Source organism: Triticum dicoccoides, chromosome 5B (genome assembly GCF_002162155.2).
Source record: "Triticum dicoccoides isolate Atlit2015 ecotype Zavitan chromosome 5B, WEW_v2.0, whole genome shotgun sequence".
NCBI lineage: Eukaryota > Viridiplantae > Streptophyta > Magnoliopsida > Poales > Poaceae > Triticum > Triticum dicoccoides.
The window spans coordinates 459,796,893-459,822,536 of NC_041389.1; positions in this window are offsets into that span (position 1 = coordinate 459,796,893).

A 25,644-nucleotide genomic window follows, 5' to 3' on the forward strand; every position below is an offset into this window, starting at 1 on the left:
ATTAATCAATGATGCAAGCTGTAACAGAGGGCCAGATCAGAACGCAGGTGTAGCTCCCACTTGGTACCACGGGGTTCAGTGATGTAAAACCACTCCCACTGCCATAGGTTGGAAGTTTCTGTGAAGGAACCTTTTGGCCAAGGAGTATTGGTGAGTTTGCTCACTACAGCGCCACCACACTCCGCTTGTTTCCCGTCGACTACCTTCGGCTTCACATTAAAGGTCTTGAGCCACAAGATGAAGTGTGGGGGAATACGGAGGAAGGCCTTGCACATGATGATGAACGCCGAGACATGAAGAAAGGAGTCCGGAGCTAGATCGTGAAAATCTGGCCCGTAATAGAACATGAGCCCTCAAACGAAAGGATGAAGAGCGAACCCTAGCCCTCGGAGGAAGTGAGAGATGAATACAACCCTCTCACCGGATCTGGGAGTAGGAATAACCTTCCCTTGAGCAAGAAGCATGTGAGGGATTTCCGCGGTCAGGTATCTTGCCTCCCAGAGCTTCGCAATATCCTCCTCTGTGACACAGGAATCTACCCCACCGGCCTTGAGGGCTGGGTCCGGACATGACTGGGAAGTGCGAAGCAATTAAGTTGAACCTTGGGTGCTGGAACTTGAGGTGGGAGAGGGTGAGGAAAGGGTTGGCATAAAGGAGAAAAGACGGGTCTTAGCCCCTTTATAAAGGCGATGAATATCAAACACCCCCTCCTAGGCCTTAAAACCCGCATATTCCTAAGAAATCATGCCAACAGAATGGTTGGGTTACCCATGCCCGTACTGATGAGAATCCTACAATAAGGGGACACGATCTCTGCTTTGACAAGACGTGCCAATGAAACCGCATCTCGAAGTATGGAGCGGCAGGCTAAAAACGGTTCGAAATAATGGCCAGGCGGTGACGTGATGTCACCCAACAAAAAGTTGTCACCGGATTGGACTCGTGAAATATTATACTCTCTGCGGTTGTATGTGGAATTTGTTTTGCAGAGCCGGACACAATTCTTGTGTTCAAATACTATTTTGGAGTATTCGGAGAAGGAACCCGCCTTGCAATGCTAAAGACAATCTCGTCATTGAAGCCTGGTTCAGGGGCTACTGAGGGAGTCCTGGATTAAGGGGTCCTCGGACGGCCGGACTATGTAGTGTGGGCCGGACTGATGGGCTGTGAAGATACAAGATAGAAGACTCTCTCCCGTGTCCGGACGGGACTCTCCTTGGCATGGAAGGCAAGCTTGGCGACCGGATATGAAGATTCCCTTCTCTATAACCAACTTTGCACAACCCTAGTCCCCTCCGGTGTCTATATAAATCGGAGGGCTTAGTCCGTAGAGGCAATCATAATCATACATGCTAGACTTCTAGGGTTTTAGCCATTATGATCTCGTGGTAGATAAACTCTTGTAATACTCATATTTATCAAGATCAATCAAGCAGGAAGTAGGGTATTACCTCCATAGAGAGCGCCCAAACCTGGTTAAACATCGTGTCCCCCGCCTTCTGTTACCATCAACCTTAGACGCATAGTTCGGGACCCCCTACCCGAGATCCGCCGGTTTTGACACCAATAGAGGGTACGTGGACACACTCTCGCCTCTCATTGCTATGCATCACATACATAGATCTTGCGTGATCGTAGTAAATTTTTTGAAATTACTGCGTTCTCCAACAGTGGCATCCGAGCCAGGTCTATGCGTAGATGTTATATGCACGAGTAGAACACAAAAAGTTGTGGGCAATAATAGTCATACTGCTTACCAACATGTCATACTTTGATTCAGCGGTATTGTTGGATGAAGTGGCTTAGACCGACATTATGCGTACGCTTACACGAGACTGGTTCTACCGACGTGCTTTGCACATAGGTGGCTTGTGAGTGTCGGTTTCTCTAACTTTAGATGAATCGAGTGTGGCTATGCCCGATCCTTGTTGAAGGTTAAAACATCACACTTGACGAAAAATCGTTGTGGTTTTGATGTGTAGGTAAGAACCGTTCTTGCTAGAAGCCCGTAGCATCCACGTAAAACTTGCAACAACAAAGTAGAGGACGTCTAACTTGTTTTTGCATGGCTTGCTGTGATTGATATGGTCAAGCATGATGTGATATAAATTGTTGTATGAGATGATCATGTTTTGTAACAAAGTTATCGGCAACTGGCAAGAGCCATATGATTGTCGCTTTATTGTATGCAATGCAATCGCCATGTAATTGTTTTACTTTATCACTAAGCGGTAGCTATAGTCGTAGTAACAATAGGTGGCGAGGCGACAATGATGCTACAATTGAGATCAAGGTGTCGCGCCGGTGACGTTGGAGATCATGACGATGCTTCGGTGATGGAGATCATGAGCATAAGATGATGATGGCCATATCATGTCACATATTTTGATTGCATGTGATGTTTATCCTATATGCATCTTATTTTGCTTAGAACGTTGGTAGCATTATAAGATGATCCCTTACTAAATTTCAAGGTACAAGTGTTCTCCCTGAGTATGCACCATTGCTACAGTTCGTCGTGCCAAGACACCACGTGATGATCGGGTGTGATAAGCTCTACGTTCACATACAACGGGTGCAAGCCAGTTTTGCACATGCAGAATACTCGGGTTAAACTTGACGAACCTAGCATATGTAGATATGACCTCGAAACACTGAGACCGAAAGGTCGAGCGTGAATCATATAGTTGATATGATCAACATAGTGATGTTCACCATTGAAAACTAGTCCATCTCACGTGATGATCGGACATGGTTTAGTTGATTTAGATCACGTGATCACTTAGATGATTAAAGTGATGTCTATATGATTAATTGAACTTTAATTTATCATGAACTTAGTATGTGATAGTATTTTGCATGTCTATGTTGTTGTAGATCAATGGCCCGTGCTATCATTCCTTTGAATTTTAATGCATTCCTAGAGAAAGCTAAGTTGAAAGATGATGACAGCAACTACACGAACTGGGTCCGTAACTTGAGGATTATCCTCATTGTTGCATAGAAGAATTACGTCCTAGAAGCACCGCTAGGTGCCTGGCCTGCTGCAGATGCTACTGATGATGTTAAGAATGTCTGGCAGAGCAAAGCTGATGACTCCTCGATAGTTCAGTGTGCCGTGCTTGATGGCTTAGAATCGGGACTTCAAAGACGTTTTGAACGTCATGGAGCATATGAGATGTTCCAAGAGTTGAAGTTAATATTTCAAGCAAATGCCCGAGTTGAGAGATATGAAGTCTCCAACAAGTTCTACAGCTACAAAATGGAGGAGAATAGTTCTATCAGTGAACACATACTCAAAATGTCTGGGTGTCATAATCACTTGACTCAGCTGGGAGTTGATCTTCCAGTTGATTGTGTCATTGACAGAGTTCTTCAATCACTGCCACCAAGCTATAAAGGCTTCGTGATGAACTATAATATGCAAGGGATGAACAAGACTATTCCTAAGCTCTTCGCGATGCTAAAGTCCGCGGAGGTAAATCAAAAAGGAGCATCAAGTGTTGATGGTCAATAAGACCACTAATTTCAAGAAAAAGGGCAAAGGGAATAAGGGGAACCTCAAGAAGAACGGCAAAAAGGTTGCTGCTCAAGAAAAGAAACCCAAGTCTGGACCTAAGCATGAAACTGAGTGCTTCTACTGCAAAGGGACTGGTCACTGGAAGCGGAACTGCCCCAAGTATTTGGCGGATAAGAAGGATGGCAAAGTGAAAGGTATATTTGATATACATGTTATTGATGTGTACTTAACTAATGCTCGCAGTAGCACCTGGTATTCGATACTGGTTCTATTGCTCATATTTGCAACTCAAAACAGGGGCTACGGATTAAGCGAAGATTGGCTAAGGACGAGGTGACGACGCGCGTGGGAAATGTTTCGAAAGTCAATGTGATCGCGGTCGGTACGCTACCTCTACATCTACCATCGGGATTAGTTTTAGACCTGAATAATTGTTATTTGGTGCCAGCGTTGAGCATGAACATTATATCTGGATCTTGTTTAATGCGAGACGGTTATTTACTTAAATTAGAGAATAATGGTTGTTCTATTTATATGAGTAATATCTTTTATGGTCATGCACCCCTGCTGAGTGGTCTATTTTTGTTGAATCTCGATAGTAGTGATACACATATTCATAGTGTTGAAGCCAAAAGATTGAAGTTTAATAATGATAGTGCAACTTGTTTGTGGCACTGCCGTTTGGGTCATATTGGTGTAAAGTGCATGAAGAAAGTCTATGCTGATGGACTTTTGGAATCACTTGATTATGAATCGCTTGGTGCTTGCGAACCGTGCATTATGGGCAAGATGACTAAAACTCCGTTCTCCGGAACAATGGAACGAGCTACTGACTTGTTGGAAATAATACATACCGATGTATGCGGTCCAATGAGTATTGATGCTCGTGGTGGGGATCGTTATTTTCTTACCTTCACAAATGATTTGAGCAGATATGGTTATATCTACTTAATGAAGCATAAGTCTAAAACATTTGAAAAGTTCAAAGAATTTCAGAGTGAAGTGGAAAATCATCGTAACTAGAAAATAAAGTTACTATGATCAGATCATGGAGGAGAATATTTGAGTTATGAGTTTGGTCTTCATTTGAAACAACATGGGATAGTTTCACAATTAACGCCACCTGGAACACCACAGCGAAATGGTGTGTCCAAACATCGTAACCATACTTTATTAGATATGGTGCGATCTATGATGTCTCTTATTGATTTACCACTATCATTTTGGGGTTATGCTTTAGAGACGACTGCATTCACTTTAAATAGGGCACCATCAAAATCCGTTGAGACGATGCCTTATGAACTGTGGTTTGGCAAGAAACCAAAGTTGTCATTTCTTAAAGTTTGGGGTTGCCATGCTTATGTCAAAAAGCTTCAACCTGATAAGCTCGAACCCAAATCGGAGAAGTGCGTCTTCATAGGATACCCAAAGGAAACTGTTGGGTACACCTTCTATCACAGATCCGAAGGCAAAATCTTTGTTGCTAAGAATGGATCCTTTCTAGAGAAGGAGTTTCTCTCGAAAGAAGTGAGTGGGAGGAAAGTGGAACTTGATGAGGTAACTGTACCTTCTCCCTTATTGGAAAGTAGTTCATCACAGAAATCAGTTCCAGTGATTCCTACACCAATTAATGAGGAAGCTAATGATGATGATCATGAAGTTTCGGATCAAGTTACTACGGAACTTCGTAGGTCTTCCAAAGTAAGATCCGCACCAGAGTGGTACGGTAATCCTGTTCTAGAAGTCATGTTACTAGACCATGATGAACCTACGAACTATGAGGAAGCGATTATGAGCCTAGATTCCACGAAATGGCTTGAGGCCATGAAATCTGAGATGGGATCCATGTATGAGAACAAAGTGTGGACTTTGGTGGACTTGCCCGATGATCGGCAAGCCATAGAAAATAAATGGATCTTTAAGAAGAAGACCAACGTAGACGGTAATGTTACTGTTTACAAAGCTCGACTTGTTGAGAAAGGTTTTCGACAAGTTCAAGGAGTTGACTACGATGAGACTTTCTCACCCGTAGCGATGCTTAAGTCTGTCCGAATCATGTTCACAATTTCTGCATTTTATGATTATGAAATTTGGCAAATGGATGTCAAAACTGCATTCCTGAATGGATTTCTGGAAGAAGAGTTGTATATGATGCATCCGGAAGGTTTTGTTGATCCAAAGGGTGCTAACAAAGTGTGCAAGCTCCAGTGATCCATTTATGGACTGGTGCAAGCCTCTCGGAGTTGGAATAACCGTTTTGATAGTGTGACGAAAGCATATGGTTTTATACAGACTTTTGGAGAAGCCTGTGTTTACAAGAAAGTGAGTGGGGGCTCTGTAGCATTTCTAATCTTATATGTAGATGACATATTGTTGATTTAAAATGATATAGAATTTCTGGATAGCATAAAGGGATACCCGAATAAGAGTTTTTCTATGAAAGACCTTGGAGAAGCTGCTTACATATTAGGCATCAAGATCTATAGAGATAGATCAAGACGCTTAATTGGACTTTCACAAAGCACATACCTTGATAAAGTTTTGAAGAAGTTAAAAATGGATCAGTCAAAGAAAGGGTTCTTGCCTATGTCACAAGGTGTGAAGTTGAGTCAGGCTCAAAGCCCGACCACCATAGAATATAGAGAGAAAATGAAAGTCATTCCCTATGCTTCAGCCATAGGTTCTATCATGTATGCAATGATGTGTACCAGACCTGATGTATGTCTTGCTATAAGCATAGCAGGGAGGTACCAAAGTAATCCCGGAGTGGAGCACTGGACAGCGGTCAAGAACATCCTGAAATACCCGAGAAGGACTAAGGATATGTTTCTTGTTTATGGAGGTAAAAAAGAGCTCGTCATAAATGGTTATGTCGATGCAAGCTTTGACACTGATCCGAATGACTCTAAGTCGCAAACCGGATACATATTTTTATTGAATGGAGGAGCTGTCAGTCGGTGTAGTTCCAAGAAGAGCGGCGTGGTGGGATCTACGTGTGAAGCGGAGTACATTGCTGCTTCGTAAGCAGCAAATGAAGGAGTTTGGATGAAGGAGTTCATATCCGATCTAGGTGTCATACCTAGTGCATCGGGTCCAATGAAAATCTTTTGTGACAATACTGGTGCAATTGCCTTTGCAAAGGAATCCAGATTTCACAAGAGAACCAAGCACATCAAGAGACACTTCAATTCCATCCGCCATTAAGTGTAAAAAGGGGACATAGAGATTTGCAAGATGCACACGAATCTGAATGTTGCAGATCCGTTGACTAAGCCTCTTCCACGAGCAAAACATGATCAACACCAAAGCTCCATGGGTGTTAGAATCATTACAATGTAATCTAGATTATAGACTCTAGTGCAAGTGGGAGACTGAAGAAAATATGCCCTAGAGGCAATAATAAAGTTATTATTTATTTCCTTAATTCATGATAAATGTTTATTATTCATGCTAGAACCAGAAACTCAGTACATGTGTGAATACACAGACAAAACATATAGTCCCTAGTATGCCTCTACTGGACTAGCTCGTTAATCAAAGATGGTTATGTTTCCTAACCATAGACATGTGTTGTCATTTGATGAAATGGGATCACATCATTAGGAGAATGATGTGATGGACATGACCCATCCGTTAGCTTAGCATTATGATCGTGTTAGTTTCATTGCTACTGCTTTCTTCATGACTTATACAAGTTCCTGAGACTATGAGATTATTCAACTCCCGAATACCGTAGGCACACTTTGTGCGCTACCAAACGTCACAATGTAAAAGGGTGATTATAAAGGTCCTCTACAAGTGTCTCCGAAGGTGTTTGTTGGGTTGGCATTGATCGAGATTAGGATTTGTCACTCCGTGTTTCAGAGAGGTATCTCTGGGCCCTCTCGGTAATACTCATCACTGTAAGCCTTGCATGCATTGTGACTAATGAGTTAGTTGCAGGATGAAGTATTACGGAACGAGTAAAGAGACTTGCCGATAACGATATTGAACTAGGTATTGAGATAACGATGACCGAATCTCGGGCAAGTAACATACCGATGACAAATGGAACAACGTATGTTGTTATGCGATTTGACCGATAAAGATGTTCGTGGAATATGTAGGAACCAATATGAGCATCTAGGTTCCGCTATTGGTTATTTACCGGAGATGTGTCTCGGTCATGTCTACATAGTTCTCGAACCCGTAAGGTCTGCACGCTTAAGGTTCAATGATGATTGGTATTATAAGTTTATGTGATATGTTGTACCGAATATTGTTCGGAGTCTCAGATGTGATCACGGACATGACGAGGAGTCTCTAAATGGTTGAGACATAATAATGATATATTGGACGACTATATTCGGACACCGGAAGTGTTTCAGAGAAGTTTTGGATAAAACCGGAGTGTCGGAGGGTTACCGGAACCCCCCTGGGAACTAATGGGCCTCGATGGGCCCTAGTGGAGAGAGATAGGGGCCGGCCAGGGCAGGCCGCGTGCCCCCACCCCCTGAGTTAGAATAGGACAAGGAAGGGGGGGGGGGCAGCGCCAACCTTGCCTTCCATCTCTCCCTCTCCTTCCTACCCCTCCCTTCCCCAAGTTGGAAACCTACTAGGAATAGGATTCCTAGTAGGAACCCTAGTTGGGGCGTGCCCTACAGGGGCCGGCTGGCCTCCCCCCTTGCTCCTTTATATACGGGGGCAGGGGGCACCCTAGAATACACAAGTTTACAATTGTTTATCCATGTGCGGTGCCCCCTCCACAGTTACACACCTCGGTCATATCGTCGTAGTGCTTAGGCGAAGCCCTGCGCCAGTAACTTCATCATCATCGTCACCACGCCGTCGTGCTGACGAAACTCTCTGTCGGCCTCAACTGGATCAAGAGTACGAGGGATGTCTCTGAGATGAACGTGTGCTGAACGCGTAGGTGCCGTATGTTCGGTGCTTGAATCGGTTGGATCGCGAAATCGTTCGACTACATCAACCGCATTAACTAAATGCTTCCGCTTTCGGTCTACGAGGGTATGTGGACACTCTCCCCTCTCCTTGCTATGCATCACCTAGATAGATATTGCGTGATCATAGGAATTTTTTTGAAATTACTACGTTCTCCAACATGCGCAATTAAGGTAAAGTGACGTCATGGAGGTTTAAGTGGATTCCAATAGCTGACGTCATGGCGGGTTACAACAGGTGTTGAAGATTGATATGAACAAGTTCACATCAACCTGGGCATAATGTTGGGGATATAACTACCAGGTATGAACCGCCCAGGAGGGGCCGTGTCATACAGCTAGTGATAACCCATGAAGGGGTCGGTCATAGGAAGCCCGCTGACGGGCCAAGACCTAGAGGTGACTTAGAGCCCAGAAGGATGAACCGCAATGAAGATAAACTTGTATGGTAAGGCAAGCGTAGTTAGTCACCGAGCCGGACACGTTGTCTATGAGCCGACCGGGACTCTGTAAGCAGCCGGGCGTTAACCTATGTATATAAAGGGACGACCCAGCGGGGAGTTAGGGCAGGAAAGAAAGAGATCAAGAACTAGGTCAAGCGTATTCGCTCCCTGGTAACTGAAGCCCAAGCAATAACCTCCCTACACTGGATTAGGCTGTTACCTCCACCGCGAGGGGCCGAACCGGTATAAACTCTCTGTGTCCCTTGTCCAGTTTAACCCCTTCAAGCTAACTACGTTGCGATGGCTCCACACTTATGTCCATACGCTAGGACATCTGACGTGATAATTCCATGACAAGTTTTGTTTGGCCAACTTGATCTATTTATCTTGCAATGGGAAGAGGTGCCCAGTAGTGGGTTCGATCTTACTGTGCTTGATCCCAGTGACAGAAAGGGAACCGACACGTATGTATCATTGCTACTAAGGATAAAAAGATGGGATCTATATCTACGCAATAGATAAATGGATCTTGTCAACATCATGTCATCGTTCTTATTGCATTACTCCGTTTTTCCATGAACTTAATACACTAGATGCATGCTAGATAGCGGTTGATGTTTGGAGTAATAGTAGTAGATGCAGGCAGGAGTTGGTCTACTAATCTTGGATGTGATACCTATGTAATGATCATTGCCTAGATATAGTCATAATTATTTGAAGTTCTATCAATTGCCCAACAATTTGCTATCTTTCTCGAGAGAATCCACTAGTGAAATCTATGGCCACCGGGTCTTCTTTCTCATATATTTGCCTTGCGATCTACTTTTTCCTTGTGTTTATTTTCAGATATATTAAACCAAACAAAAATACCTTTCTACAATTTATTCTTATTTATTTTATTTGGCGTTCGATCTATCAATCTACTACAAATTTACCTCACATCCTTTGCCTATCTTGAGGCATCGTACCCCGAAAGGCATTGACAACCCCTCTAACACGTCGGGTTGCGAGGTGTTGTTCTTTGTGTGCAGTGGCTGTTTACGTTGTGTTGCTTGGTTCTCCTACTGGTTCGATAACCTTGGTTTCATATCTAAGGGAAATACCTACCACCACTGTGCCGCATCATCCCTTCCTCTTTGGGGAAATACCGACGTAGCTTCAAGCGACATCAAAAGGAATTTCTGGCGCCGTTGCCGGGAGGATCTTTAACATCAACCAGATTCCTAATCACAAATCTCATCTCCTCGCAATTTACATCATTTGCCATTTTCCTCTCGTTTCCTCTCCCCCACTTCACAGAAATTTGCCGTTTTATTCGCCCTCTTTTTCATTCATCGTTTTCTCGTCAGATCTCTTCTTTGCTTGTGTGCCATGTGTCTTCTATTTGCTTGCATATTTGCTTGCTCAATATCTCTTGATATGGATCCTCATCCACTTGCTAATCTTTTTAAGAGATCCAATTATCATGAAAAATTGCTAGTGATTTGAGTACACTAGATTATCTTTATGATGTTTTGCTTGAGATTCGTGAATCTGAAAATTGTGATGAAGAAATTTAAAAGTGACTCATGAAAGCTCTTTGAATGAAAAGCATGATTGCAATGATTTTACTATAAATTCTAATAATGTCAATTGTGCTAATAATATGCAAAACCCCGAGCTTGGGAATGCTAATTTTGCTTTGTCCACTACTTATTGCAATGATCATGATTGGGGTGCTTCTTCTTATGATCCTGAAAATTTATTTAAGCCTTGTGATGAATGTGAGATTGATAATAGTGTTTGCAATAATATTGAAAGTGTGTCTGGAAGAGTGCAACTATAGATCCCACATATTTTGAGAATGTTCAATCTTATGAATTTTTTGATAAAAGTGGGTTTGGAGAGGTCATGACTTTAGTTAATGTTAATCCCACTATTTTGGAAGAGTGTCAACTTTGCATGCACGTGGACCGTGTTGAGAATATGTTATGTGATAGCTATTTTGATATATTTTCTTATGATCCTACATGTAATTATTATGATAGAGAAAAATATAGTTGTAGAAATTTTCATGTTACTAAATTGCATCTCTTCATATCAAGATTGCCAGCATCTCTTTCTTTTTCCTTGCATATGCTAGTTTTTGCTTGCCTTGCTAATTTGTTTGCTTATAAAATTCCTATGCATAGGAAGTATGTTAGACTTACATGTGTTTTTCATGTGCTTTATGATGCTCACTTTGTGCTTCAATTCTTCTCTTTTCATCATTGAAATCTCAATGCCTAGCTAGGGGCGTAAAACAATAGCGCTTGTTGGGAGCCAACCCAATGACTAAAGTTTATTTTTGCCTTTTGATTTTTGTTCTTGAGTGTTAGAACAATTATGCTACTGTTACAATTGTGTTTTTGGGTTTTAATTAGTGTTTGTGCCAAGTAAATCCTTTAGGATCTTGTGGGGTGATATTTGTTTGATCTTGCTGAAAAAGACAGAAACTTTGAGCACACGACAATAATTTTCATAAATCACAGAAAAGAGATTTTGCCCGGATTCTTTTTGCAGAAGATTAATGAAAAATTACGCTGGTAGTCCTAATTTGCTAGAATTTTTGTACTTCCAAAAGTATTCGAAAGTTTCATATTACTACAGACTGTTCTGTTTTGACATATTCAATTTTCTTTGGGTTGTGTGCTTATTTTGATGGCTCTATGGTTTTCTTTGATGATTTTTTGCCATAGAGAAGTTGGAATACAATAGATATAATACAAAAAAAAAATAAGAATTGGTTTGACACAACACTTATAGTAGTGGTTTGCTCTCTTTTACTAACGGCTCTCACAAGTGTTTTGTTGAGTTTTGTGTGATTGAAGTTTTCAAGTTTTGGGTTATCTTACGATGGATGAAAGAAGGATAGAAGAGCCTAAGCTTGGGGATGCCCCGGCATCCCAAGCTATTATCCAAGAATGAGCAACCAACTAAGCTTAGGGATGCCCCTGAGTAGCATCCCCTCTTTCTTCTAACGACCATCGGTATTTTACTCGAGGCTATATTTTTATTCGTCACATGATATGTGTTTTGCTTGGAGTGTCTTGTATGATATGTGTATTTTCTTGTTTTATTTTGTGTTTTAAGTCATCAATCCTTGCTGGACACACCTATTTGAGAGAGCCAAAATTATGTCATGACTTGTTAGAGTTGCTCTCTATGCTTCACTTAAATTTTTATGAGCAATGGACTTGCTCTAGTGCTTCACTTATATCTTTCTGAGCACGGTGTGCTTAGTATTTTTGAACAAATGCTCTCTTGATTCACTTAGATTTATTTGAGATTTAGTAAAATTTTGAATAAATTCTCTCTTGCTTCACTTAAATTATTTTGTGAGAAAGAAAATATGTTTTTCTCATGATCTTCACTTATATTTGTTTGAGCTTATGAAAAGCAACACATGAAAATTAGTCCCAAAGTGATAGATATCCAAGAAGGATAAAGAAAGAAAGAAAATATATGTCATGAAGATAATTGGACAAAATAAACTTGATTCTTAGTAATAGTTTTGAGATATGATGATGTGATAGGTGAGTTATGTTGATGAGTAATTGTGCTCTAGTAGGAATATTGGTGTTAAGGTATGTGATTCCCTATGCATGCACGAAAGTCAATAATCATGCAATGAAAATTATATCCTACTTTTGGTGCATTATTTGGTGTTAATTATGCTTAACGCTTTCTTATGAGATTATTCGTTTCTTGGTTGGTCGCTTCTCAATCTTTTTGCTAGCCTTCATTTTGCCCCAAGTATGACCTCTACTTGTGCATCCAAAATCCTTTATACCAGTTTTGCCACATGAGTCCACTAAATCTACCTATATGTGGTATTATTTTGCCGTTCTAAGCAAATTTGCATGTGCCATCTCTAATTTTCAAAATAAACTTCTCTTTTGTGTGTTTGTTTTGCTCGCGGAACGGTAACGGGTGGCTAATATTTTCCATGCTAGATGTGTTATTCTCACGATGAGTGTTTATTCACTTGTCATTGCACGAGAGTAAGGCAAAGGTTTTAGGGATGCCCAGTCCCGAAATGCAAAAATAAATTTACTTTATGTTATCAAATAATAAATTCCTTGGAAAGTGTTGGTATGGATGGAAACCGTGGATACGGCTAGCCATGGAAAGTGAAAGTACGGTGGAAAAAGGAATAAATTTCATTTTCTGTTTGGGAACCGCCTATGATATATCTAGCATGGTAAGTGTTGGGAACTCTGAGTAGTTTTCGTTGGTGGGATGGATACACCTCCAAAAGTGTTTTTATCTCTAATTTTTTGCTTTGAGCTCTGGCACCTCTACAAATCCCTACTTCCCTCTGCGAAGGGCTTTTCTTTTACTTTATGCAATTTTTATTTTTGTAATTGAGACTCCATCATCTCTTATAAAAGCACCAACTAGGAGGCAATATGATCGTACTTAAGTATTGCGTGTAGTTAATATTTGAGTGTGTTTCATGAATGGATCAATGTTTGAGCATGATGGGCTAGGTATAACTTGTTTTAGCATTGATATTTTGAAAGACATGGTTGCTTGTTGATATGCTTGAGTATCTAAATTATTATGTCAAAACTAGACTATTGCTTGGAATCACATAAAAGTCCAAATGGCCATGCTATAAAGAAAAGAATATGATATGACATGATAAACAACACTCCACATCAAAAATTCTGTTTTTATCACTTACCTACTCGAGGACGAGCAAGAGTTAAGCTTGGGGATGTTGATACGTCTCCAAGGTATCTATAATTGTTTATTATTCCATGTTGTTTTATTATCAATCTTGGATGTTTTATAATCATTTTACATCAATTTTTGGTACTAACCTATTGACATAGTGCCAAGTGCCAGTTGCTGCTTTCTGCATATTTTTTACATCGCAGGAAATCAAAATCAGACGGAGTCCAAATGCCACGAAACTTTACGATGATTTTTTATGGACCAAAAGGAAGATGTTGGGCCCTGGTTACACCTGGGGGGAGTCCCGAGGAGGGGACAACCCACGACGGCACGCCAAGAGGCCCAGGCGCGCCCTATTGGGTTGTGCCCACCTCGGGTGCCCCCTGGACCGCCTCTTTGCTCTATAAATACCCCAATATTCCAGAAACCCTAGGGGAGTCGACGAAATATTCATCCAACCGCCGTAGAGTCCAGAACCACCAGATCCAATCTAGACACCATCACGGAGGGGTTCACCACTTCCATTGGTGCCTCTCCGATGATGCATGAGTAGTTCTTTGTAGACCTTCAGGTCCGTAGTTATTAGCTAGATGGCTTTCTCTCTCGCGCTGAATTCTCAATACAATGGCCTCTTGGAGATCCATATGATGTAACTCTTTTTGTGGTGTGTTTGTTGGAGTTGGTCTACTAATCTTGGACGTGATGCCTATGTAATGATCATTGCCTGGATATCGTCATAATTATTTGAAGTTCTATCAGTTGCCCAACATTAAGTTTTTTACCCACCGTTTGCTATCTTTCTCGAGAGAAGCCACTAGTGAAACCTACGGCCCTCGGGTCTTCTTTCTCATATATTTTCCTTGCATTCTAGTTTTTCCTTGCGTTTATTTTCAGATCTATTAAACCAAAAATACAAAAATACCTTGCTGCAATTTATTCTTATTTATTTTATTTGGCGTTTGATCCATCAATCTACTACAAATTTACCTCACATCCTTTGCCTATCTTGAGGCACCGTACCCCGAAAGGGATTGACAACCCCTTTAACACGTTGGGTTGCGAGGTGTTGTTCTTTGTGTGCAGGGGTTGTTTACGTTGTGTTGCTTGGTTCTCCTACCGGTTCGATAACCTTGGTTTCATATCTGAGGGAAATACCTACCGCCGCTGTGCCGCATCATCCCTTCCTATTTGGAGAAATACCGACGCAGCTTCAAGCGACATCAAGGCTCTTTCCACTCCTTATTCCAAAGTACATCAAATCCTTATCCAAAACTTGAAAACTTCACAACACAAAACTCGACAGAAAAATCTCATGAGCTCTGTTAGTATAAGAAAATAAATGACCAGTTTAAGGTACTATTGTGAAATCATTATTTATTTATATTGGTGTAATATATACTGTATTCCAACTTCTCCATGGTTCATACCCCAGGATACTACTCATAGATTCATCAAAATAAGCAAACAACACGCGAAAAACAGAATCTGTCAAAAACAGAACAGTCTGTAGTAATCTGTAACTCTGGAATACTTATGTAACTCCAAAAATTCTGAAACAAAGTGGTGGACGTGAGGAATTTGTCTATTAATCTTCTGCAAAAATTATCAACTTAAAGCACTCTTCTGTTAAAAATGACAACTAATCAAAATTTTCTGTTTTTCAGCAAGATCAAATTAACTTTCACCCAAGTCTTCCCAAAGGTTCTACTTGGCACAAACACTAATTAAAACTTAAAAACACATCTAACCAGAGGCTAGATGAATTATTTACTACAAAACAGGAGCAAAAAGCAAAGAACAAAAAAAATTGGGTTGCCTCCCAACAAGCGCTATCGTTTAACGCCCTTAGCTAGGCATTGATAATTTCAATGATGCTCACATAAAAGAGAAGAATTGAAGCACAAAGAGAGTATCACAAAACACGTGACAAACACATCTAAGTCTAACATACTTCCTATACATAGGCATTTTATAAGCAAACAAATTATCAAGGAAAGCAAAAACTAGCATATGCATTGAAGAATAAAGAGATGATAGCATTCTCAACATGAAGAGAGATAGTTTAGTAACATGAAAATTTCTACGACCATATTTTCCTCACTCATAATAATTACATGTAGGATCGTAAGCAAATTCAACAATATATCTATCACATAACATATTCTCAACATGATCCACATGCATGCGAAGTTGACACTCTTCAAAAATAGTGGGATTAACATTAACTAAAGTCATGCCCTCTCGAGACCCACTTTTATCAAAAATTTCATAAGATTGAACAATCTCCAAATATGTGGGATTTAAAGTTGACTCTCTTCCTAACCCACTTTCAATAATATTGCAAACACAATTATCAATCTCATGTTCATCATGGGGCTTAAATAAATTTTCAAGATCATAAGAAGAATCACCCCAATCATGATCATTGCAATAAGTAGTAGACATAGCAAAACTAGCATCACTAAGCTTAGGGTTTTGCATATTATTAACACAATTGACATCAATAGAATTTGTAGGAAAATCATTGCAATCATGCTTTTCATCGAAGGAACTATCAAGTATGGGTGCAATAACAACAATCTCATGTTTAACATAAGGGACTATAGCAAATTCATCTTCATAAATATTGGCATCATGGCCACAAGAATAGCAAGCATCATGTTCATCAAGGGATATTTCAATCAAATCATCAAAATCATAATTATCTACAGATTCATGCATATCATTATTTTCTTCCAAAGCAACGGTCGTCATTTCAATAAATTCTTTGACATAGACATTATGAACATAGTTTTCATAGCAATATTTAAGTATGTCAAAATTTTCAGATTTGTAGAGAGTAGTATCATACTTTTCAGTCAAAGAAGAAACTTCATAAGCACCCTTAAAAGCAACAAATTCTTCAATTTGTTTGATATCATAGTAACTATAAACACCCTTTGCATAAGAAGATAAGATTTCATTATCATTAACCTCACATAGGTAGGGAAGGTGTTTTTTAGGGTTCTTAGAGAAACAATTAAAATCATAAATTTCACAAAGATTCCAAGCATAGCACAACAAACTGTTTATTTGATTCCATAAGAGTCTCCCTTTTTCATACAAATGGTGACACACGAAATGAGCATGCTCATCTAAAGATTTTCCCTCAACTAAACTAGTTGGGGTTTCAGCACGAGCACATATAGATCGAAGATGATCCAAGTAGAACACTTTAAGTGGATCCATGTCAATAGATTTTTAGCAAGGAAAGATGCAAGCAAATAGAAGGCACATGGAAACACAAACAAAGAGACATACAGGAAGAAGGCGAAGAAAAGGCAAATCTTTTCGAAAATCGTTTTAGAAGTGGGGGAGAGGAAAACGAGAGGCGAATGGCGAATAATGTAATGCAAGGGAGAAGAGATTATGATGGGTAATTGGTATGGCTTGACTTGACGTAGATCTCCCCGGCAACGGGGCCAGAAATTCTTCTTGCTACCTCTTGAGCTTGCGTTGGTTTTCCCTTGAAGAGGAAAGGGTGATGCAGCAAAGTAGCATAAGTATTTCGCTCATCTTTGAGAACCAAGCTATCAATCCAATAGGAGATGACGCACAAGTCACCGAATACCTGCACAAACAATCAACAACTTGCACCCAACGCGATAAAGGGGTTTACAATCCCTTCACGGTCACTTGCAAAAGTGAGATCTGATAGAGATAGATAAAAGGTAAAGTAAATATTTTGGTATTTTTGGTTTATAGATTGGAAAGTTAAGATTGCAAAATAGTAGATCGGAAACTAGCAAGATGTAAATGACATTCAATATAATGGAGAAGAGACCGGTGGGCCATAGGTTTCACTAGTGGCTTCTCTCAAGATAGCAAATATTATGGTGGGTGAACAAATTACCGCCGATCAATTGATATAAAAGCGCATAGTTATGATGATATCTAAGTCAATGATCATGAACATAGGCATCACGTCCGTTTCAATATACCGACTCCTGCCTGCATCTACTACTATTACTCCACACATCGACCGGTATCCAGCATGCATCTAGAGTATTAAGTTCATAAAGAACGGAGTAACGCATTAAGCAAAATGACATGATGTAGAGGAACTAATTCAAGCAATATGATGAAAACTCCATCTTTTATCCTCGACGGCAACAACACAATATGTGCCTTGCTGCCCCTACTGTCACTGGGAAAGGACACCGCAAGATTGAACCCAAATCTAAGCACTTCTCCCATTGCAAGAAAGATCAATCTAGTAGGCCAAACTAAACCGAAAATTTGAAGACACGTGCAAAGATATCAAATCATGCATATAAGAATTGAGAGAAGAACCAAATAATATTCATAGATAATCTTGATCATAAATCCAGAATTCATCGGATCTCAGCAAACACACCACAAAAGAATATTACATCGAATAGATCTCCAAGAACATCGAGGAGAACATGGTATTGAGAATCAAAGACAGAGAAGAAGCCATCTAAGATAATAACTATGGACCCAAAGGTCTATCATAAACTACTCACGCTTCATCGGAGAGGTAATGATATTGATGTAGAAGCCCTCCGTGATCGATTCCCCCTCCGGCAGGACGCCGGAAAAGGTCCCTAGATGGGATCTCACGGGTACAAAAGGTTGCGACGGTGGAAAAGTGGTTTTATGTCTCTCCTCGATGTTTTTAGGGCATAAGAGTATATATATAGGCGAAGGAACTAGGCCAGGGGAGCCACGAGGAACCCACAAGGGTGGGGGGCGTGCCCTACCCCCTGGGCACGCCCTCCTGCCTAGTGGCTTCCTTGTTGCATCTCTGACTTCATCTCGAAGTCTTCTGGTTTGCTTTCGGTTCAAGAAAGATCATCGCGAAGGTTTAATTCCGTTTGGACTCCGTTTGGTATTCCTTTTCTGCAAAACTCTAAAATAGGCCAAAAAACAGAAATTGGCACTCGGCCCTCGGTTAATAGGTTAGTCCCAAAAATAATATAAAATAGCATATAAATGCCTATTAAACATCCAAAATAGATAATATAATAGCATGGAACAATAAAAAATCATAGATACGTTGGAGACGTATCATGATTACATAGAATAGAACTCCAAGAACGTCGAGGAGTACATTGTATTGAAGATCAAAGGGAGTGAAGAAGACATCTAGCTACTAACTATGGACCCGTAGGTCTATGGTAAACTGCTCACACATCATCGGAAGGGTAGCAAGGTTGATGTAGAGCCCCACCGTGATCGATTCCCCCTCTAGCGGAGTGCCGGAAAAGGCCTCCAGATGGGATCTCTAGAGAACAGCAGCTTGCGGGGGCGAAAAAAGTGTTTTGGGCGGCTCTCTGTTAGTGTCCCGATTTTAGAGAATTTAAAGAGGCAGAATTAGCTCAAACGGAACCTCATGGGCCCCATGATCCACCAGGGCACGCCTACCCCCTAGGCGCACCCTAGTGCCTCATGGGCCCATGATTCATCTTCTGGCCATCTCCTAAAGCTTCCAGTGTCTTTTTCGTCTAGAAAAAAATCTCTAAAAAATTTCATGGCATTTGGACTTCGTTTGATATATTCCGGAAAACCAAAAACAGGCAAAAAACCAGCAACTGGCACTGGGCACTATGTTAATAGGGTAGTCCCGAAAATTGAAATAAATTTGCTTGTAATTGCATATAAAACATCCAAGATTGATCTATAATAGCATGGAACAATAAAAAATTATAGATACGTTGGAGACATATCAATGTGGAAACCCATGACACGCCACAACTAAACATAATATTGTTGGTGTTCCATATTATACCACGACGGCACTATATTACGCCTTGCACAAATAGTGGGTCCCATATACCTGTGACATTCATCTATTTTCCAACGCCACCACTGTGTCTATAGTAATGTGTTACCAACTAAGCCAACGCCACGACTATCTGAAAAAATAGTGCTGGCATTGGTTGATAATGGCGCATCACCAACGAAAGTTGTGGCTACGACTTTTCCCACTAGTGGGTGCTATACACGGTGTATCTTTTCGGCCTCTCATTCGACAACAATGACCATGCTGACTACTTGGGTCATTGCTGCAATGTAGAGCGACATGGGTTCTGATTGGGCTGGGGAGACCAGGAGCGGGTTTAACTATAATAACATCTTGAGGTCGACGAATGCTTGTTTGGCTTCGTTGCTCAAGTAGAATTCGTCACCCTTTTTGAGAGTGCAGTATAGTGGCAGGGCTTTCTCTCCTAGCCTTGAGATGAATCTACTCAAGGCCCCCACAGTCCACGAGCTTCTATATGCCGCGCACTATCTCGGGGGCTCAAGGTCCACTATGGCTTTTATCTTCTCTGGGTTTGATTCCATTCCCTGTTGGGATATAAAGAATCCTAGAAGCTGTCCCGTGGGGCTCGAAGACGCATTTGTCGGGGTTTAGCTTCATACTGAAGTTGCGGAGGTTGTCGAAGGTCTGCTGGAGGTCGGTGATGAGGCTTGATCCTTGCTTGGATTTTACCACAATGTCATTGATATAGACCTCCGCATTTACTCCGATCTATTTATTGAAACACTTTTGCATTGTCCACTAGTACGTAGCTCTTGCGTTCTTGAGGCTAAATGGCATCATGACGTAGTAGAAGGGCCCATACGGCATGATGAAGGAGGTTATCTCCTAGTCAGATTCTTTCATCCGTATCTGGTGGTATCATGAATATGCGTCCAGGAAGCATAGGCGTTTTGTTGAGGTGCGTTTTGTTGGGGTCGGTGTAGTCCACACACATGTGCCACGTGTTGTCCTTCTTCAGTACCATCACGGGGTATGCCAGCCACTCTGGGTGCGCGAGCTCCTGAAAGTGCAACTATCCCTAGGTGGTTTTGGTAATTCATAACAACATATAGCTCATTGAGCTAATGCTATTCCAAGACTATTATTTCAGGAAAGCTCAATGAATGGCATGGCATGGATGATGAAAGTGGATCCCTCAAAATACTAAGGAAAAAGGATTGGCTCAAGCTCAAAGGCTCAAGACTCTTCATTTTATATTTTAGTGATCCAGGATCACATTGAGTCTATAGGAAAAGCCAATACTATCAAGGAGGGATGAGGTGTTGCTTAATGACCCTCTTGCTTCATGTGCTTTGTGATATGCTCCAAAACACTCAGCTACTTTCCCACATGCACAAATGACGTAAACCCAAAGCCAAAATCGGTCACACCGATTCTTCCAATCCGGCGCCACCGATTCCAAAAGTCATAGCCACTGCCACAAACCCTAAGCAAATCGGTCCTACCAATAGGGATCTCGGTCTCACCGAGATGGGATTGTAATCTCTTTGTTTCCCTTCGTAACGTTTCGGTCTAACCAAGTGAGCGATCAGTCCCACCGAGATTGCAATGTAAACTCTCTGTTTCCCTTTTGTAACATTTCGGTCTCACCAAAAAGAGCAAATCGGTCCCATCAAGTTTACCTGACCAACTCTCTGGAAAGCTTATTACCAAAATCGGTTTCACCGAGTTTGTGTAATCGGTCCTACCGAGATTATGTTATGCCCTAACCCTAACCGAATCGGTCTCATCGAGTTGCATGTCGGTCCCACCGAAAATCACTAACGGTCACTAGGTTTACTAAATCGGTTCGACCGAGTCTGTTGAATCGGTCCAATCGAGTTTGGTAAATTGTGTGTAATGGTTAGATTTTGTGTGGAGGCTATATATACCCCTCCACCTCCTCTTCATTCGTGGAGAGAGCCATCAGACTAAACCTACACTTTCAACTTACCATTTCTGAGAGAGAACGACCTACTCATGTGTTGAGGCCAAGATATTCCATTCCTACCATATGAATCTTGATCTCTAGCCTTCCCCAAGTTGCTTTCCACTCAAATCCTCTTTCCACCAGATCCAAATTCTATGAGAGAGAGTTGAGTGTTGGGGAGACTATCATTTGAAGCACAAGAGCAAGGAGTTCATCATCAACGCACCATTTGTTACTTCTTGGAGAGTGGTGTCTCCTAGATTGTCTAGGTGTCACTTGGGAGCCTCCGACAAGGTTGTGGAGTTGAACCAAGGAGTTTGTAAGGGCAAGGAGATCGCCTACTTCATGAAGATCTACCGCTAGTGAGGCAAGTCCTTCATGGGCGACGGCCATGGTGGGATAGACAAGGTTGCTTCTTCATGGACCCTTCGTGGGTGGAGCCCTCTGTGGACTCGCGCAACCATTACCCTTTGTGGGTTGAAGTCTCCATCAACGTGGATGTACGATAGCACCACCTATCGGAACCACGCCAAAAACATCCGTGTCTCCAATTGCGTTTGAATCCTCCAAACCCTTCCCTTTACTTTCTTGCAAGTTGCATGCTTTAATTTCCGCTGCCTATATACTCTTTGCATGCTTGCTTGAATTGTGTGATGATTGCTTGACTTGTCCTAAGATAGATAAAATCTGCCAAACTCTAAAATTGGGAAAAGGTTAAGTTTTTAATTGGTCAAGTAGTCTAATCACCCCCCCTCTAGACATACTTCAAGGTCCTACAAGTGGTATCAGAGCCTTGGTCTCCATTTGCTTTGATTTCCATAGTTTTTGGTGGTCATAGCCTTGGTTTCACAACCTAGGAGAGTATGGCGTCTAGCGAGGGAAATTATCACCGTAGAGGTCCTTACTTTGATGGTACTAATTTTGCTAGTTGGAAGCATAAGATGAAAATGCATATTCTCGGACATAACCCTGCCGTCTGGGCAATTATCTGTATTGGCTTGCAAGGTGAATTCTTTGATGGGAGAGAACCGAACCGTGAAGCGAATGCGGAAGAATTGAAGATGCTGCAATACAACACTCAAGCTTGTGATATCATCTTCAACGGATTGTTCCCCGAAGAATTCAACAAAATCAGCCGTCTTGAGAATGCAAAGGAAATTTGGGATACTTTGGTTGATATGCACGAAGGTACCGAATCCGTCAAGGAATCCAAGTTGGACGTGCTCCAAACTCAGCTTGACAAGTTCAAAAATGAAGGATGGTGAAGGTGTCGCTGAAATGTACTCTAGGCTTGCACTTATCACAAATGAGATTGCCGGCTTAGGGAGTGAAGAGATGACCAACAGATTCATCATCAAGAAGATCCTAGGAGCATTGGATGGAAAGTATGATACCGTGTGCACATTGATCCAAATGATGCCAAACTACAAAAATCTCAAGCCAACGGAAGTCATTGGAAGAATTGTTGCTCATGAGATGTCACTCAAGGATAAGGAGGAACTTCACAACAAGTCAAGTGGTGCTTACAAAGCCTCAAGTGAAGCCCCCACATCATCAAGTGAGAAACAAACCTTCAATGAAGAATTGAGCTTAATGGTGAAGAACTTCAACAAATTCTACAAGAGTAGAAGCAAAGAAAGAAGCTCCAAGTCAAGGTCTTATCATGAAAAAATATCTTCTAGTCGAGAGCGCAATTGCTACAATTGTGGGAGGCCTGGACACTACTCCAATGAGTGTACGACACCCTACAAAAGAAGAGAAGATTCTCCAAAAAGAAGAAGCAAAAGAGAAGAATCACCACCAAGAGAGAGGAGGAGTAGAGATGATCGTTATGAACGAAGACCCTCACGGAGAAGCAAGGATTCGGAAAGGAAGGACAAGTCATCAAGAAACTACACAAAATGAAGACATCAAGCTCATGTTGGTGAATGGGTATCCGGCTCCGACTCTGACAATCACTCTGAGAGAAGCTATCACTCCGACTCCGAACATACTCAAGATGAAGGTGTTGCCGGTCTAGCACTTGTGTCAACCAACTCCTACGACATATTTGATTCACCAAATTAAGCAATTGGAAGATGCTTCATGGCCAAAGGTTCAAAGGTAACACATCCTGAGTATGTTGATTTCAATAGTGATGAAGATGACTTGCTTGTGGATGATGACTTACTTGTTGACAACTCTAGTGATGAATACTATGATGAAACATCAATTAATCATGCTAATCAAATGAATGACAATGATAAGGAGAAAATTGAGCTTCTAACTAAAGAACTAAACACTCTAAAGTTGGCTCATGAAACTATCTTCGAAGATCATCGAGAACTTTTAAGGGCTCATGAGAAGTTACGCTTTGAAAAGCTCAATCTTGAGCAAGAGCATGAGTTCTTAAAGGCAATCAATGATGATCTCCGTAAGAAAAGTTCTTCTTACATTGCCAAGCGTTTACTCTTATCTACTTACATGCCTCAAGTCAAGTCTGGTAACAAGTACAAGAAAGATACTTCCTCTAGTAGTAACAATAATAATGTTAAATCCAATATTGTTGCTTCTAGTAGTTCTCTTGATTCCACTAATGATTCTCTTAGCCAAGTTACACTTGAGCAAGAAAATAGCTTATTGAAGGGAATTATAGAGAAAGGTGTTTACAAGAGCCTTGCCGGGAGTAAGCAATTTGAGGAAATTGTACGCAAGCAAGGAAGACACCGGAAGAATCAAGGTGTTGGTTTTGAACGAAAGTTCAATGCCAATGGAGTTGAGTGGGAAGAAGATCAATACCCCAAGACGAAGTTTGTTCCTCAACAAGAGAAGTATGATCCTACTTCCTTCAAGGGAACACAAGCTCAAGATGATCTTCCTCCACAAGACCACAAGAACAAAGGCAAGGATAAGCTTCAAGAAGAGATTGATGCATTTAAAGAAGCACCTAAGGTCTCGGTCAAGTGGATTCCCAAGACTACGTCAAGTTCTACTTCATCAAGTACAACTACAACTCCAAGGATTCCCATCAAGATGATGTGGATCCCGAAGAAGAAGAACTAGAGAGTTCTTGAGGGTGACTCCGCCAACATTCTTCACTCATATCTTTATGGCAAGGACAAGTGCAATCAACTTCCACATCTTGCACTAGTTCAAGGAGTCACAAACCCTCATGTTGGTAAGGCAAGGGACAAGGTAACCTAATGGTTTCATGGACATCATCTTGTGTGTACATCACTCTATGTCTATGGATATTCTTGTTTGTTCCTTGTGGGACTAACCCATGTAGGCAAGTTGAAAGAGCAACTCACTCCAAAGGAATGCTCCAAATGATCTACTTCAACATTGACCATCCACATCTTCAACACCTACATGAAGTCATCATCGACAAAACCCAAGGTTAGTTCATCCCTCTAAAGGGGGGATCTCACATATAGGGGGAGCTTAACTCAAAAAATTGAGTCAAAGCAACTCTAATGGTGTGAACACATAAATGCATTATGTAAAAGTGGTAACCCCACTTGAGCTTAAACGATGAGTATGACCTATGATCAAATGTTCTCATTTGACTCCTAAGTCAATATACTCATATATAGATGACCTAGTCATCGCCAATTGTTTGATAGATGCTAGAATTATTTGTGCATGCTTTGCCACATATTTCATTTGCCATTTTATTGTGTGAGCATGTTGGTGCATATTTTACTCATTCAAGGACATCCACTTGTTGTTTTTATTGATTGGTTCATTCTTATTTTGGCCAAGTGGATGGACAAGAATGCCTAAGAACCCTCTCTAGCTATCTATGCTTTTCTCGTCTCAAACTCTATTCATGCTACATCACAAAATTTGATCAAGTCAGATTCGAACCACTCTGTGTGAGGAGCACTCGGAGTCCCCGATTTGTCATAGACTTAAACTTCCAAAACCTCTTTGTGATTCTCGGTCTGAACGATTCCTCCATTTCGGTCCTACTGAGATCATTAAGTTGATCTGAGTTTTCAATCTCGGTGCAACCGATTTGAACTTTTCGGTCACACCGAGTTGCTGTAACTGAACACAGTTATGCATCTCGGTGCCACCGAGTTGTTCCACTTGGTCACACCGACAGGGTCGGGCTATATATAGACACGGGCAAATTTTTGGAAATTTCTCCGAACCCCTTCGCCCGCGCAATAGCTCGCTCTGCGATCGAAGGTCTCCGGATCGTCTCCTCGTCGCCAGCCGCCTCCTGTCGCTGGTCTCCGCCGCCGTCAATGGAATTCAACCCCACCATTGCCGCCGTAGCGAGTTCATCGCCACACTAGGGTATGGACTCGATCTTT